Here is a 17,810-nt window from a genome sequence, read left to right as displayed (position 1 = left end):
TTAGGCATAATGAATTGGAATATTTGAGAAATTCAATCCTACCAAAAGCTAAATAATATTGAACTAATCCAAAACATAGTTGGCCATTGACTTTTGCCTTTCTTGAATGTTCTCATGAAATTTGCTGATAAAATACCAAAATCCATTCAAAAATATAGATAGTAAAAGAAGAGATACAAATAGTAAAAAAAAAAAATCATAGTATTTTTTGAGGGAGTCTCACAGAGACAAGGGGGTCAGGCTATTTTCCATGGCACCAGAAAGTCAGACAAGGAATAGTGGATGAAAACTAACCAAGGAGAAATTTAGTGTAGAAATAAGGAAAAAGAATTCTGCCTTCGGAGGTTGTTGGAACTCCAACAATTGAGACTTTCAAGAAGAAATTGGACTGCTATTTGTTGGATGTAGGGAAATGGGGTCCCAGTGTAGGGATTCCAGCTTGAGGGTTGGACTAGATGACCTACAAGGTCCCTTCCAACTCTAACTCTGTAATACAGTAGTCCCTCGCTAAACCACGCTTCACCTACTGCGGCTTCACTTCATCGCGGGTTTCTGAGGAAGTCGATCGGCAGATTTAAACAGCCCGCCGAACTCGATCGGCAGGTTTTTTTAAAAAAATATATATCTAAAATTGTAAATACTGTATTTAAATACTGTATCTAAAATAAATACTGTGTGGGAAGGGTTTATAAACACTTAAAACAATGAAAACTTACCAAACAATTACAATATAAATACTTAAATAAGTACTATCAGTCGATAATTTCCCCATCGCGGATTTCACCTATCGCGGCCAGGTCTGGAACGTAACACCAGCGATAGGTGAGGGACTACTGTATTAATACCTGGGAAGGTTTGGAAATATGTGCTCAAATAGTCATTAAACACAAAAGTTTGGGCTGATTTATACACAAATAATATCAATTCAACATCATTCTGGAAGAATCCATAATAATCTTATATGGGGTGTAAGCAGGGATGGGCTACTGCCCAGACTGGGGGGAGGAGATGCAGTGGGGTAGTGAAAATGGAGCTCCATCCCAATTTGCACTGAAAGATGTTGAAATAAAATGCATAAGCCACGCCCACAGTGTGGTAGTAAAAATTTTGGTAGTCCTTCACTGGGTGTAAGGTTTGGTCCTCCTAAATATACTGGAGATGCCAAAATGGAGATAGTATGTGTTGAAATCCACTTTAAAAAAAAAAAAAAAAGCTTTGTGATAGTTTTCCTCTGGAAAATAGCTGCAAAAGTATTGAAGGAGATATAAAATATGAGAGAGAGAATGTTGAGAGATATGTAATACACATCAGCTAATGATAATGACATCTCAATGTCATTATTAATAATGACATATCAGATAATGAAAAAAGGGCCAGCTGTTTATAATTAATGAAAAATACTCACAAAACTGTTGTCCAGTGAGGGAAATTGCCAACAAATAACCATGAGGACCGCTAGATAATACATCATTTAATGTTATCCTTTATAGTGAGATTTCAAGCAGATGCATGATATTTTATGCTAGAGAAAGAGTAACAATGCCATTTAATGATGATATACACGTCTATGTGCCAATTTTTCCCTTTGAATTATCCTAAAAAATTCTTCTCTGCAGAAAAGTTTTCCAATTTTTCTATCTCATTCTCAGAATTCTTGTGAATTTCTTTTATTTTTATTGTGAGCATATCTCTATGTTTATTCTTTCAAAAGAGTGGAAAGTTATTTTATTACACATTTCGCCTTCATGTTACTGGCTTCTGGGTTTTATTCCTGCCCATACTTTCTGAGTTGGAATAACTCATTAGAGTGTCCTCTTAGATTTACTTGAAAGACAGAAAGCCCAGAATTTTGTAGACTTTTGGGATGATGGCTGTACAGCAAGAGACTCACACCCACTTAGTGTGCTTGTAAATAAGATAAGTGGAAGAAAATTTGTTCCCCCATGGGCATATCAGTAACATTTACTTCTCCTTGAAGATTAATTGCAAACAACATGCTCTGCATCCAACTGAAGGCAAAGCGTTAAAAAAAATGCAGAATACATTTACATTTCAGCCTTGGTTTCTACTGAATCGAGCATGCTGATAAAATCATTCCTAAATTATGAATCTAAAATTAAATTATCATCCAGGAACCTTATTCCAACAAATCTTAGGGCTCTTCCCCACCCCCTTACACATGGCCTAAGAAGAGACAAAACTCTGAAAGATAAAGATAATACAGAAGAAAAATAGTTTTCTATACATTTAGATATTCATCTTTAAGCCATTAGGAGGTGCTCATTGCACATGTTTTTAAAAAACTCACCCTTTTGTAAGGGAATCCAGCATATCCATTTGAGCTATGGACTAAAACTGAATCTTGAGTAAAAACTAGAAGACAACACTTACATTTATTTAACAATACAAGATACTTACATTCAAATATTAGGGACAAATATATACTTTCTGTTTCTTATTTATGAATGACCATCATAATTAACAGTTATAATTGATTTCAAATTTACGGATTGAAGAGTGCGGAGTTTGTGCAGAGTGAAAAACTTGGTGAAGCTGCAACAGTTATTTCTGTGGCATTTTTCGGAAGGATGTTTTTGAAGCAATAATGAGAGGGAGAGTTTAAGAAGCAGGAAGCCTGAAGCCTTTGAAAGTGATCTTGGAGATATTTTGAGGGATACAAAATTGGCTCTGCATAATACAATATATCGTGCAAATACTTGTAGAAATTGTATTCTAAAGAAATGCAGATATTCTATGTAGTGTTGCTCCATCTGCTCTTTGCACCAATCTTTTATCTTCTTATAAATGGTTATCAAAGAATTTTTTCTCACTCATCAAAAAAAAAATCCTCAATGCATTTTCTTTTTTTAAAAAAAAATCAGTTGCAATTAAAGTTCATGTAGGCAACTTGACTTCCAGGTCAGGGCTGTGACCCATATTGTCTATTTCCCTGTTGGTAAGCATGAAAGATATGAATAGTGCCAAGAGCAACAGGACTTTGGCTTTCACATAGCTTGGAGGATATTTTCTCATGAAGCACAGCCAAGCTGTGGGCCCTGTAAAATCTGAACTTCCCAACTGGGTTGCTATTCAGCATTTATCAGTTTGACTTTGGTTCTATCTTATGGACGTCTTCATTTATTTGTAATGTATAGCCCATCCCCTCCTTTGTTTGTTTATTTATTTATTTATTTATTGGATTTGTATGCCGCCCCTCTCCAGAGACTCGGGGCGGCTAACAGCGACAATAAAACAGTGTACAATAGTAATTTGGTATTGATGATTAAAAATCAATTAATATAAAAACCAAACATACATACATACATACCATGCATAGAATTGTAAAGGCCTAGGGGGAAAGAGGATCTCAATTCCCCCATGCCTGGCGGCAGAGGTGGGTTTTAAGTTGTTTACGAAAGGCAAGGAGGGTGGGGGCAGTTCTAATCTCTGGGGGGAGTTGGTTCCAGAGGGCCGGGGCTGCCACAGAGAAGGCTCTTCCCCTGGGTCCCGCCAGGCGACATTGCTTAGTTGATGGGACCTGGAGAAGATCCACTCTGTGGGACCTAACTGGTCGCTGGGATTCGTGCAGCAGAAGGCGGTCCCTGAGGTAATCTGGTCCGGTGCCATGAAGGGCTTTATAGGTCATAACCAACACTTTGAATTGTGACCGGAAACTGATCGGCAACCAATGCAGATTGCGGAGTGTTGGTGTGACATGGGCATATTTGGGAAAGCCCATGATTGCTCTCGCAGCTGCATTCTGCACGATCTGAAGTTTCCAAACATTTTTCAAAGGTAGCCCCATGTAGAGAGCGTTACAGTAGTCAAGCCTCGAGGTGATGAGGGCATGAGTGACCGTGAGCAGTGACTCCCGGTCCAAGTAGGGTCGCAACTGGTGCACCAGGCGAACCTGGGCAAACGTCCCCCTCGCCACAGCTGAAAGATGTTTCTCTAATGTGAGCTGTGGATCGAGGAGGACGCCCAAGTTGCGAACCTTCTCTGAGGGGGCCAGTGATTCTCCCCCCAGGGTAATGGACGGACAGATGGAGTTGTCCTTGGGAGGTAAGATCCACAGCCACTCCGTCTTGTCTGGGTTGAGTTTGAGCTTGTTGACACTCATCCAGGCCCTAACATCCTCCAGGCACCGGCCCATCACTTCCACTGCTTCGTTGGCTGGACATGGGGTGGAGATGTATAACTGGGTATCATCAGCGTATTGATGATACCTCACCCCATGCCCTTGGATGATCTCACCTAGCGGTTTCATGTAGATATTAAATAGCAGGGGGGAGAGGACCGACCCCTGAGGCACCCCACAAGGGAGAGACCTAGAGGTCGACCTCTGATCCCCTACTAACACCGACTGCGACCGACCAGAGAGGTATGAGGAGAACCACTGAAGAACAGTGCCTCCCACTCCCAACCCCTCTAGTCGGTGCAGAAGGATACCATGGTCGATGGTATCGAAAGCCGCTGAGAGGTCAAGAAGCACCAGGACAGAGGACAAGCCCCTGTCCTGGGCCTGCCAGAGATCATCCATCAACGCGACCAAAGCAGTTTCCGTGCTGTAGCCGGGCCTGAATCCAGACTGTTGAGGACCTAGATAATCGGCTTCTTCCAAGGACCGCTGGAGCTGAAGTGCCACCACTTTCTCAACAACCTTCCCCATAAAGGGAAGGTTGGAGACTGGACGGTAGTTATTGAGTATGGCTGGGTCCAGGGAAGGCTTCTTGAGGGAGGGGGCGCACAAGTGCCTCCTTATAAGGAGCCGGAAAGGACCCACTCCCCAAGGAGGCGTTGACAATCTTCCGGACCCAGCTCCGTGTCACCTCTCGACTGACCGAAACCAACCAAGAGGGACACGGATCCAGTAGACAGGTGGCGGAACACACAGCTCCAATGGCCTTGTCCACTTCCTTAGGTGTCACTAAGTCAAACTTCTCCCAGACAGATGGACAAAGATGTTTAGCCCCAGTCACCTCGACTGACTCGTTGTCAGTTGACTCTGTTTTACAATTGGAGTCGAGATCCGCTCGAATCCGAGCAATTTTATCAGCGAAAAACGTGTTAAAATCCTCGGCACTACTCTGCAAGGGCTCCCTAACTCCCCCCTGGTTAAGAAGGGAGCGGGTTACCCTAAACAGAGTGGCCGGGTGGGATTCCGCTGATGCAATCAAGGTGGCATGATACGCGCATCTTGCTGCCTTGAGTGCCACTTTGTAAGTCATAATATGAGCTCTTACAAGTGTTCGATCGGATTCGGACTTACTCTTCCTCCATCGCTTCTCTAGACGTCTCTTCTGGCGTTTCAACTCCCGGAGCTCCTCGTTGAACCATGGAGCTCTACGGGGTCTAGTGCCGCGGAGAGGTCGCAGCGGTGCAATTCAGTCAAGGGCCTCCGCTGCAGCCTTGTTCCAGGCCTCAGCCAGAGACTCTGCCGAATTGTGGACGAGTGCATCTGGAAGATCCCCAAGCGCCTTCTGAAAGCCTTCTGGATCCATCAGGCGCCTGGGGCGGAACAACTTAATCGGTTCCGCCTCCCTGCGAGGGAGGATTGGAGCCAGGAAGTCAAGCCGCAGTAGAAAATGGTCTGACCATGACAAAGGCAATACTTCTAAGCCCCTTAATCTCAGACCATTACTCAGTTGCTCAGAGAGGAATACCATGTCAGGTGCGTGCCCTCCCTTATGAGTTGGACCCTGCACTACTTGAGTCAGGTCCATGGCTGACATGGTGGCCATGAACTCCTGTGCCAGCCCAGAGGATCCGCCGAGCGACGGCAGGTTGAGGTCCCCCAAGACCATAAGCCTAGGGAACCTCACCGCCAGCCCGGCCACCTCCTCCAGCAGCACAGGCAGGGCTGTTGACACGCGGCTGGGAGGCAGGTACGTGAGAAACAAGCCCACCTGAACCCCTAGGTCCAACTTCACCAGGAGGGACTCGCAACCCGCAATCTCTGGAGCAGTGAGTCTACGCAGGCACAGGCTCTCTCTGGCTATAATAGCCACTCCTCCCCCCCTTCCCTGGGGTCGAGGCTGATGCCATATCCGAAACCCGGGTGGGCAGATTTCAGAGAGAGGAACTCCTCCCTCCGGGCCCAGCCAGGTTTCGGTCACACAAGCCAGGTCGGCCTCCTCATCCAGGATCAAATCCCGGATGAGGAGAGCTTTATTTACTACCGATCTGGCATTGAGTAGCAACAGCTTGAGCCCAGGGCCAGAGTTACACTCATCACCAGTATCCAGGGTTGAGCTCATGGAGCCAGAACAAGGAATTGTTATTAAACAACGATCTCTTGTTCTCCTTGAACGGCTAACTCCGCGGCTCCTGCCATATCTGCCTCTCCCCAGCAACACCGGGATATTCCGACCCTCCGCCACCCCAGAGATCGATGCCCCCCCTCCTCCTGCCCTTCCAACGTCAGGTGGGCCAAATATATCATTCATACTATTTCCAATCATCTCATCCATGTCATAACTCCACTCATCCCATCCATCCCACTCATACCAATCATTTATCCCATATATATTATTGCACTCACCCCAGTTATCCATTAGTTTAAAAAAATAATAATAATAATTAAAAATGAATTAATTCACAGTAATTAAAATACTAATTAATTAAGAAATTAAGAAACTCCCCAATAATTTAGTTAAAAAATAAGTTAATTATTAAAACACAAATTGGGGAGTATAAAATCTAATAATTTAAGATAGTATATATAAATATAGAATGGAATATAGGAAATTGGTCAATGGCAAAGCAATGTTGAGATCTTAGATTATTAAGTTCTGGATTATTTAAAATTAATTAGGGTGTTCAAAAAAACCCGGGGGATTTGGCTTGGCAGAAAAAAGTCTCCTCTTGATGCCAACTACCCTTCTTCCAGTGCCTTGTTGTTGGCCTTTGCCACCAGCCGACATTCCCAGGTCTCCTCTCTCTGTTCTCTGTCCGGCAAATGATATTGTTCGGTGTCCAAACACTCCTAGCACTGCCTCGACGTCGCCTCAACCTCATTCCCAGCCTCCTCACTCCTCTCATGGGTCTCTTTCTCAGTGGCAAAGCCAGCCCGGTCTCTTCACCTGACAGATCTTCTGACATTGGGAGTCCCCACCTAGCAGTGCACCAGCCTTCCTGGTTTGTCCGGAGGGTCCCGCTGTTTTTGGCTGCTTCAAGCAGCAACACCTCCAATCAGCAGTCTCTAAGTCTCCCATTCTCTCAAATCATCCAGGGCGGCCGCCATGATTACTCAGCAATATCCCCGTTGCGAAAGTGATTAAACCAAACGCCACAGAACAGGGGGCACCGAGGTCTTCGTAGACTGGATGCAAAGAAAAACTTTCTTCTGGGAGTTCGTGACCTCCTCTCTGTCCTCCCCAGTGTGGATGTACGAGAGGAGGCAGCAGGCAGCGTGTTGCAATGTTACAGATGACAGGCAGCTCAGTTTGGTGTCACGGCCGCCATTTTCCGACGCCCAGCTGATTATAGGCTCCAGACGAAAAAAGACAGCGTGGAGAGACAGAGAATGTGGATCTTCCTGGGCAGTAACTGCTCACCTCTCTGAACTATAAGTCCAGTGTTGAATAAAACCACAGTTCCCCTATATTTCTTGATGTTATCGGCATAGTCCTCAGATTGTCTACAGTTGATCTCTCCCCTTTTCTAATAGGTTTTTATACACCATTAACTGTAATTTTCTCCATTCAATTTGCTTAGTGACTTTTGTAACCAATCCCCAGACATTTTGATAAATCTTCAGAGAAAAATTTGTACTTTTAATACTGTGCCTTTAAATTTTCTCCTCACACACTCCCTAACTGTCACAGAAATTCCATCTACTGCAGTTAACACCACCAACTGCCACCAACTGATGTAGCTTTTGCTCAGAAAACACTATTCCTTCTAGACAAATTTGACCCAATTCACTAGCTATTATCCTGATTTTATCCTGTTATAAATTGGAGAATATATTTTTTAGCTTATTTCCTGTTTTTAATCTATTTTGACCTAGCGTTAGGACTAGCAATGAAACCTAAGCATCTACCCAGGTCGCCATCTTGTATCCTATAGCTTACCTTGTCCCCCCACCCCAGGGGCTTTGGTATCTCTCTCCCTTTCTCCCCAGTATCTAGTTATTCCATCAGTCTCTCCAATGCACTATGCTTTCTTTGCTGCTCTTATTATCTTTATTATTTACTATTATACATTATTATTATAAAGTCACAAGCCATTATACTGGTCCTTTCCTTTCCCTTTCCCCTTCTCCTTCCTCTCTATTTACCATTTTGCGGGAGAGGCGGAGTAACGACACGGACACAAGAGCTGGATTTAACTGGGTCATTTTTATTAAATTAAATTAGCATAATTTATTCAAATAAATTAGCATAAATTAGCATAAAATTTGCATAACAACTATGACCCAAACAATGGACCTGCAGGGTCAAACAATTGCTTCCGGGGCGGAAAAGTTACGTCACATAAACTTCCTGGGCAACTTATGGGCGTAGCTCGATGCTAGTCCAGGTGAGGGACCCCTCCCTCACCTGAGACCCTGCCATGCCTTGCATGCGGGGGGTAACGCCGGCTAACCCCTAACAGGGGACTTAAAGGTGCGTGACCCAAAGACAGGTTCCCCCCAACTGCTCAGGTCGCTTCCACCACAAGTTTGGAGAGAACCTGTCAATCATCCCCAAAGATGCCCAAGGGAGAACACCAGTTGCTAGACCACCACCCAGTTTTCCGCCCCTAACCTGCCACGGAGCGGGGGTCAGATCTCTATCTTGGCCCCCCGACTCCCCCCTCTAGCTGCGCCAGCTCACGCAGACCGCTGCAGGTCCTGTAGGAAAATGGCGTTCCCCTGTTCTGACAGGTGAACGCCATCGGCCCGGTAAAGCCACGGCCGATCTACAGTGATGAGGGGATGGGCCACTACAACCCCACCTAGTTCCCTAACTACCCGTCCCAGGGCCTTATTCACTCTACGCCTGACCCGGTGAATGGCCCTAAGGGAAAGGGCATCCCTCCACACGATCCTTGGGAGGATCTCTGACCACACCATTTGCGTGGTGGGCCACACATCGCGAAGCCGTCGTAGGTCTTCGCTCGCCTGGACGATCAACGGTAGACCCCCAAGCAGGCACAGATCATTGCCACCCAGGTGCAAGACCAGCCATCTGGGCGCAGCCACAGGATGCCGCCCTCCCAGCAAAGATGGTAGGAGTCCCTCCCACCGCATACCTCTGCGGCCCATCCAAATGACAGTGACCCACCGTCCCAATGACAACTGGGTCCCGATGGCGCTTCTGGCTGCTGAGCGGCCGGCCCAAAAAATCATGCTGTGGCCACACAGCAGCGCCGTCAGTTCCGCGTTGGCATGGGGACCTGCAAGAGGACACACACAGAGAGGTTACCTAGCCTAAGCCCTGCCTAGAATCCTCAGCGGGCCTAACAACCCAAATATGCCGCTGACCGCCAGCGGCCGATCTCCCAAATCCGATGGGCCGGGAAACCAGAAAGTGCCGCGCTAGTGGCGGCGCTGATACGGAACGAATGCGTTCCATAACCGGCGGGATCCATGCCTACCTGGGCCATTGCCCTGGACACTAACACCCAAAATTGGTAACGGGTCAGGGGGGTACCGTCCCAATGCCTAAAAAGGTACCCTTGCCCAGACCCTCGCAAGCTACAATAAAGCCGTAGAGCGGCCACCGGACACACCGACTGGTCGGCGGCCGCACTAAGCTGGATGCTAACCCCTCTGTGCAGCTGATCCGTCTTCGAATGCCTTATGACAAGGGATACCCCCCCCCCCCCGCCTAAAGGCCAGATCAGCATACTGGAAGGCGCGGAGCGACGTGTCAGCCTGAGACGATGCCATGGCCTCACTGACCCTGAGGGCCCCAAAAAACATTACACAAGTCGCTGCCCTAAAAAGACGGGCCTCATACAAGGAGGCACACAGACTGTCAAAAGCCCCATTAATCAAAGACAGCTGCTGAACCGTCAGAGCCTGATGAGTGTCACCAGGGCCCCCCGCTTGCTCCCTCATCCAGCCTTCCAGCATCTTCCGGATGCGGAAGTCACCTGAAAAATCCGCAACCCCCCCCCCCCGCCTTGGACAGAAAGGCGAGGCCGGCTAACCGGGACCTAATAGTCCTAACTGACAGGCCACGCTGCCTAAGCTGGACACAAAACTCTGCCAGGTGCTCAACAGGGGCAGGCCAACTAAGGGGGTAACCCCTACCCTGCCTGAAATCCCCAAACTCCTTACCTGCACGCTGGTATGCCCTGAGGGTGCCGGGCGCTACAGATAGGGAGATTGCCCTGGATGCCTCGTCTCTCCATCGCTCTGGAGCCCCCCCAGACTCCAAAGGTGGCCGGGGAACACCTCCGGCGACTCTCGGGCCCACAGGGCCAGGGTCCGAAACCTGGACAACTGACCACGGGACAAGGCATCAGCGACCCCGTTATCCAACCCGGGGACATGCCTAGCCAAAAACAACGTGTTTAGGGACAAGGACCTGTGCACAAAATGGCGGACAAGCCGCATGACCCTGTAGCTCTTAGAGGACAGGGCGTTCACCACATGGACAACCGCTAGGTTGTCGCACTAAAAATGCACAGTCTTGTCCCTAAACTGCTCCCCCCAAAGCTCTAAGGCCACTATTAAGGGAAAAGCTCTAAGAAAGTCAGGTCCTTAACCAGAGAAGAGGCACTCCATTCCGGAGGCCACGCCGACCAGCACCACTGGTCACCTAACACCACCCCAAAACCGCAAGTCCCCGCAGCATCGGAACAGAGCTGCAACTCAGCTTCCAAAACAAGCTCGTGCCTCCAAAAAGACAAGCCATTAAACCTGTCCAAGAACTCCCACCACATGCGGAGGTCAGCCCTGACCCCCGCGCAGAGGCGGGTACGATGATGGGGCAAACGTAGCCCCTTCATCGTGTTGTACAATCTCCTTGAAAAAGCCCTGCCCGGGACCACCACCCAACAGGCGAAATTGAGTATCCCCGCTAGTTCCTGGAGCTGCCGGAGAGTGACCTTCTGGCAACCAAGAACCTCAACGAGCTTTCCTTTAATTTTAAGTAACTTATCGAGGGGCAATCTAGAAGATTGCTCCTCTGAGTCCAATTCAATACCGAGGAAGGTAATCTTGGTGGCGGGGCCTTCGGTCTTCTCAGAGGCTAAAGGCACCCCTAGCTGAGCACAAAGGGCTTCGAAGTCCCGCATTAGAGCAAAACATTGCTCCGAACGCGCAGGCCCCGCCAAAAAGAAATCATCAAGGTAGTGAACGACCGAAACCAGACCACTGTGCCTCCTGAGCACCCACTCCAAGAAGGTACTAAAACTCTCAAAAAGAGAGCACGAGACAGAGCAACCCATGGGTAAAGCTCTGTCCACGTAATAACCTCCCTCAAAATGGAAGCCCAACAGCTCAAAGTCGTCTGGGTGTATGGGGAGGAGCCGGAATGCCAACTTAATGTTGCATTTACCCATAAGGGCTCCCACCCCACACTTCCTAACCATAGCCACGGCAGCATCAAAGAACGCGTACCGGACTGAACAAAGCTCGTCAGGAATGTAGTCATTCACTGACTCACCTTTTGGAAAAGACAAATGGTGAATCAACCTAAATTCACCACTCGCCTTTTTGGGGACTACACCTAAGGGAGACACCCTAAGATTCGGGAAAGGCGGCTCCAGGAAGGGCCCAAGGACCCTGCCCTCGGCCACCTCCTTCCGAATCTTGTCTCTAACAATGTCCTCATGTCCAACAACCGACCTGAGGTTGTTGGACATGAAGGCCTTCCTAACCCCCACGTAAGGGATCCTAAATCCCTTAGAGAATCCTAGCAAGAGAGTGGCCGCTCTCGAGCGAGGGTGGTAGTCTTTTAACCAACCTGTAAATTAATTGGGCTGGGTGTAATCAAGCACCTGTAAATTAATTGGGCTGGGCCTCTTTACCCCCAGCTGGTGGGGGAGGCTTTGGAGGACCCCCGCCCTTCTTTTCCACCTCTTTCTTGGGGCGGGGGCACACGGAAGAGGCATGGTTCCCCCCACAATTACCGCACGCATGCTTAAACCTGCAAAAGGGGCGAAAACACGCCCCCTTTGCGGCAAACTCATGGCACGCCTGGGAAACCCCCTTCCCCGCCCCCCCCCCCCCGCAGCCGCCTTGGCTGGCGTGGAAGACACGGGCTCCTCTTCCATGAAGTGACCGCTGTCGGTCCTGTCACAACCTTCCTTGCCGGACATATAAGTGGCCTGGAACCACAGGTCCGGGACCACCATATCCCAGGGCAAGGAGGGGTCATGGGCTATGCGCATCCGAAACCCCTTATCATAATGCCTCCAAATGGTACCACCGTACTCGAAGTTAGCCCTGGCAATTAAATCAATGTATTTAAGCAGAGCAGCAGCCCTAGCCGGCTGCCTCTGAATCACTACAGATGCGAAAGTCAAGAAAGCGTACAGCCAAGAGCTGAAACACTTTGTGACTTTCGTTTTCTTCACCTTTTCCCCGGGCACGACATCTTTGTCCTGCTTGGGGACCTCCCTATTTAATAGAGAGAAGAGGTCCACATACTCCCCCCGCCAAATTGCTTCCTTCACTGATGGGTGGAGGTGGTACCCTAAGGGTGTAGCAGGCAGCCCACAAGGGATGACCCCGGGCTTGATGCTGGCGAACGGGTCCCACATGGTGGAGACCCCCGTTCCCAGCACCTCTAGTCCCGGTGGATACACCAAAGGGGGCGGGGGCATAATAGCAGGAGCAGGAGGGATCCAACCCCCCACCCCTGCCCCAGGTGGGAAAGCCACCCCCGGAGCTACAGCCGGTGGGGCCCAAACTTGACCACATGTGCCTAAAGCGGACCCCAAAAAACTACTGCCACTCCCCAACGCAGGCGGGCTAAACCCCGGACCCCGCACGGGGAGGAGCGATTTATTGGCTAAGTGTGGTGCAACCTCACCTGCCCCATATGGTGTGGAGGACATCCACGGAGGGCCCATACGAGCGGGGCCCTGGAATGTCGACATCTGCCCCGACTGGGCCATCTGCCCGGTTTGGGCCATCTGCCCGGTTTGGGCCATCTGCCCGGTCTGGGCCATCTGCCCGGCCTGGGCCATCTGCCCGGCCTGGGCCATCTGCCCGGCCTGGGCTGCCTCTTCTTCTGGATCCCTTCCCCAGGCCGCCGATGCAGCCAGGGGGAGCCCGCCTGGGCCCGCTCCGGACCGCCAGCGCTCCAGGTCATCAAGCCTCTCCAGGACCCTGGCCCAAGAGAGAGAGGGAGAAACCTCGGGTTGAGGGGCTGTGGGCAGAAATCCCACCGCCCCCTCAGATGGGACCACCCCAGGGGGCCCCTCCATACCAGCCCGGGCAGAAGGCCTCAAAGCCCTCCTAGGCCGCACCACCGGTTGGGCCGGGGGGCCCCGAGCTTGCCTCTTCTTTGGGGCCATACCTTCACAGTTAATACAATGCAATCTTATAACCTGACCCAAAAAAGGCCTGAGCCGAGAAGCAAGGCCGGCCTAAGCACAGTAGGCCTCACCAAAAAGGCCAATCCACACCCCCCCCAGCAGTGGGAGCAAGGCCTCACTGCCCACCGCTACAGCAAGGGGGCCTGGAGGAACTAGCCTACCTAATGGCTCTTATGGCGCGAAAAAAAATGCCCCCCCCAACCACGAAGGGGAAACCAGGCCGCACCCCCCAAAGGGCACCCCCCACACGCCCCCGATTCCGGGGGCAACTGGAGGGTCAAACCGGAGCGGAGCCCAGCCGATGCTGGCTCCGCCACTGGAGAAGCAGCTCCTGCCGCCCAAAATGCCGCTGACACTTCGAGAGGCCTTCTCGCCCACCAAACAAGCCACAAAATGGCGGCCGCGCACGAGGCCGCACCCAAAATGGCCACCGCGAGCAGAACTGACAAGTGTCTTCTCGGGGCGATGGTCCGGGCGAAAAGGCAGAGCCTCGGGCCTGCCCGCCCTTAAATAGGGCGAGCAAGCCCCGCCCGGACCAATCAGCAGCCGGGCCTATGCAGGCCCAACTCTCGGGCGAAGTCTCGCATCGCGAGACTTCGCCCGAGAACAAAGATGGCGGCCGCCATGGGGTCCGGTGTCTTCCCGGCCCCTCCCGCAAACGCCGCCGGCAGGTAAGTCCGCCGGCACTATTTTCATGGCCAAGCAAATTACTAGCCTACAGATGCTTACAGCACATCTTTACTTTCTTTAAATGCCCATTTAAATGCCCATTTCTCCATGCATGGAGATGGATTTAACTTCCGGGAATGCCTCTAAACCTCTGAAAACAACCTTCGTGTCACAACCTAACTACCTGTGGGCAATGCATTTTTCTGGAAATCCATTCCTACTTCCATTCAATTTAAGGGAATTATTTATACAAAGTGCCACAGAATCTAGGACAATGGTGAAGCATCAGGAGGAAGTCCAGAAGTGCATTCACTTAATTATGCCAGGGAGGTAAAGATTACTTGGAAAGACTCTGCAAAATGCCCGGCCAGCGGCGTAAAACCGCTGGCCGAAATTACCTTCGGAGCCCAGGAGACGCTGCCGGCAGCTTCCTGAGCTCTGTACTTCCGGGTTCCTCTGGAATTTTGATTACAGTCAGTCCTCAACTTACGACCACAATTGAGCCCAAATGTTTTTGTTGCTAAATGAGACATTTGTTAAGTGAATCTTGCCCCTGTTTACCACTATCTTAATACGCTGGTTAAGTGAAACACTGCCTTTGTTAAGTTAATAGCTTGGTTATTAAATGAATCTGGCTTCCCTAATTGACTTTGTCTGTAAAAAGGTTGCAAAAAGATGATCACAACACTGGGACGCTGCAACCGTCATAAATATGAATCAGTTGCCAAGCATCTGAATCTTTGTCATGTGACCATGGGGAGGCCGCAACAGTTCTAAATGTGAAAAGTGGTCGGAAATCACTTTTTTCAGTGCCACTGTAATTTCAGACTTATTAAATGAATGGTTGTAAGTCAAGGACCAGCTGTATTACACTAGTCTACAGCAAAAATCCAGGGAACACTAGACGGAAGCAACAATAGAACGGGTTTGTATCCTTTTGCTTTGCCATTTAACAGTTTTTCAGAGTTTTGCATATAATCCTGACACCCATTTCCCCTCCTTTATTACAAGGAAATCACAACATCTGGTTGAAGATCAATTCCATGAAATTCAGGACCTTAAAAACAAAATGGATCAAATGCATTCTGAGATCAGCAACATCCAGAAAGGCATTCTGCAGTCCACCAAGCAAATCCTTCAGGAAAGTGACTTGCCAGGAGAGAAGAAAGTAGGAAGCTGCAACTAATCTCAGAAATTCTCTGGTTTCGATCTTTCCAGATTATCATTTGCTGGAGAGATGGAGTAACGACACGGACACAAGAGTTGGATTTAAACTGGGTCATTTTTATTAACACAAATTTGCATAATTTATTCATTAAATTTGCATATATTAGCATAATCAACTATGACCCGGAAATGGAACTGCAGGGTCAAACAAATACTTCCGGGGCGGAAATGACGTTGGGACAAAAAACTTCCTGGGCAACTCATGGGCGTATCTCGATGCAAGTCCAGGTGAGGGACCACTCCATCACCTGCGACCCTGCCATGCTTTGCATGAGGGGGGTCCCACCGGCTAACCCGAATCCGGGAATTAAAGGTGCAGGACCCAAAGACAGATTCCCCCCAGCTGCTCAGGCAGTCGCTCCCTCCATGAGCTTGCGGAGAACCTGTCAATCATCCCCAAAGATGCCCAAGGGAGAACGCGCGGTTGCTAAACCACCCCCCAGTTATCCGCCCCTAACCTGCCACGGAGCAGGGGTCAGATCTCTATCTTGGCCCCCCGACTCCCCCCTCTAGCTGCGCCAGCTCACGCAGAGACCGCTGCAGGTCCTGTAATAAAATGGCGTTCCCCTGTTCTGACAGGTGAACGCCATCGGCCCGGTAAAGCCATGGCCGGTCTATTGTGATGAGGGGATGGGCCACTACAACCCCACCTAGTTCCCTAACTGTTTTGCCCAGGGCCCTATTCACTCTACGTCTCGCCCGGTGAATGGCCCTAAGGGAAGTGGCGTCCCTCCACACGATCCTAGGTAGGATCTCCGACCACACCACTTGCGTGGTGGGCCACACCTCACGAAGCCTTCGCAGGTCTTCGCGTGCCTGGATGATCAGCGCCAGGCCTCCCAGCATGCACAGGTCATTGCCTCCTAAGTGCAATACCAGCCACCTGGGTGCGGCCACGGGACGCTGCCCACCCAAACTCACCTGGGCATGACCCCGAGGAGCCGCCCCCACCATACTGCCGGGCGCAGCCACAGAATGCTGACCGCCCAGCAACGCCGGTAGGAGACCCTCCCACCGCATACCTCTCCGGCCCATCCAGGCAACGTTGACCCACCTCCCTAAGGACAGCTGGGTCCCGATGGCGCTCCTGGCTGCTGAGCGGCCGGCCCAAAATATCATGCTGTGGCCACACAGCAGCGCCGTCGGTTTCGCGTTAGCCTGGGGACCTGCAAGAGGACACACAGAGAGGTTACCTAGCCTAAGCCCTGCTTAGGATCCTCAGCGGGCCTAACATAACCCAAATATGCCGCTGACCGCCAGCGGCCGATCTCCCGAATCCGATGGGCCGGGAAACCAGAAAGTGCCGCACTAGTGGCGCCGCCGATGCGGAACGAATGCGTTCCATAACCGGCAGGATCCATGCCTACCCGGGCCATTGCCCTGGACACTAACACCCAAAATTGGTAACGGGTCAGAGGGGTACCGTCCCAATGCCTAAACAGGTACCCTTGCCCCGACCCCCGTAAGCTACAATAAAGCTGTAGGGCGGCCACCGGACACACCGACTGGTCGGCGGCCGCACTAAGCTGGATGCTAACCCCTCTGTGTAGCTGATCTGTCTTAGACTGCCTTACTACAAGGGACACCCCCCTTGTCTAAAGGCCAGATCAGCATACTGGAAGGCTCGGAGCGAAGTGTCAGCCTGAGACGAAGCTATGGCCTCACTGACCCTGAGGGCCCCAAAAAACATGACACAAGTCGCTGCCCTAAAAAGACAGGCCTCGTACAATGAGGCACACAGACTGTCAAAAACCCCGTTAATTAAAGACAGCTGCTGAACCGTCAGAGCCCGACGAGTGTCACCAGGGTCCCCCGCTTGCTCCCTCATCCAGCCTTCCAGCATCTTCCGGATGCGGATGTCACCCGAAAAATCCGCAAACCCCCCCGCCTTGGACAGAAAGGCGAGGCCGGCTAACCTGGACCGGATCGTCCTAACTGACAGGCCACGCTGCCTAAGCTGGACACAAAACTCGGCCAGGTGCTCTACAGGGACAGGCCAACTAAGTTGGTAACCCCTGCCCTGCCTGAAATCCCCAAACTCCTTACCTGCACGCTGGTATGCCCTGAGGGTGCCGGGCGCTACAGACAAGGAGATTGCGCTGGATGCCTCGTCTCTCCACCACTCTGGATCCCCCCCAGACTCCAGAGGTGGCCGGGGAACGCCTCTGGCAACTCTCGGGCCCACGGGGCCAGGGTCCAAAACCTGGACAACTGACCACGGGACAAGGCATCAGCGACCCCGTTATCCAACCCGGGGACATGCCTAGCCAAAAACAATGCATTTAGGGACAAGGACTTGTGCACAAAATGGCGGACAAGCCGCATGACCCTGTCGCTCTTAGAGGACAGGGCATTCACCACATGGACAACCGCTAGGTTGTCACACTAAAAGTGCACAGTCTTGTCCCTAAACTGCTCCCCCCAAAGCTCTA

The sequence above is a fragment of the Erythrolamprus reginae genome, chromosome 2, assembly GCF_031021105.1.
Source record: "Erythrolamprus reginae isolate rEryReg1 chromosome 2, rEryReg1.hap1, whole genome shotgun sequence".
NCBI classification, from domain to species: Eukaryota; Metazoa; Chordata; class Lepidosauria; order Squamata; family Dipsadidae; genus Erythrolamprus; species Erythrolamprus reginae.
Note: the sequence above shows the minus strand (reverse complement) of the source record.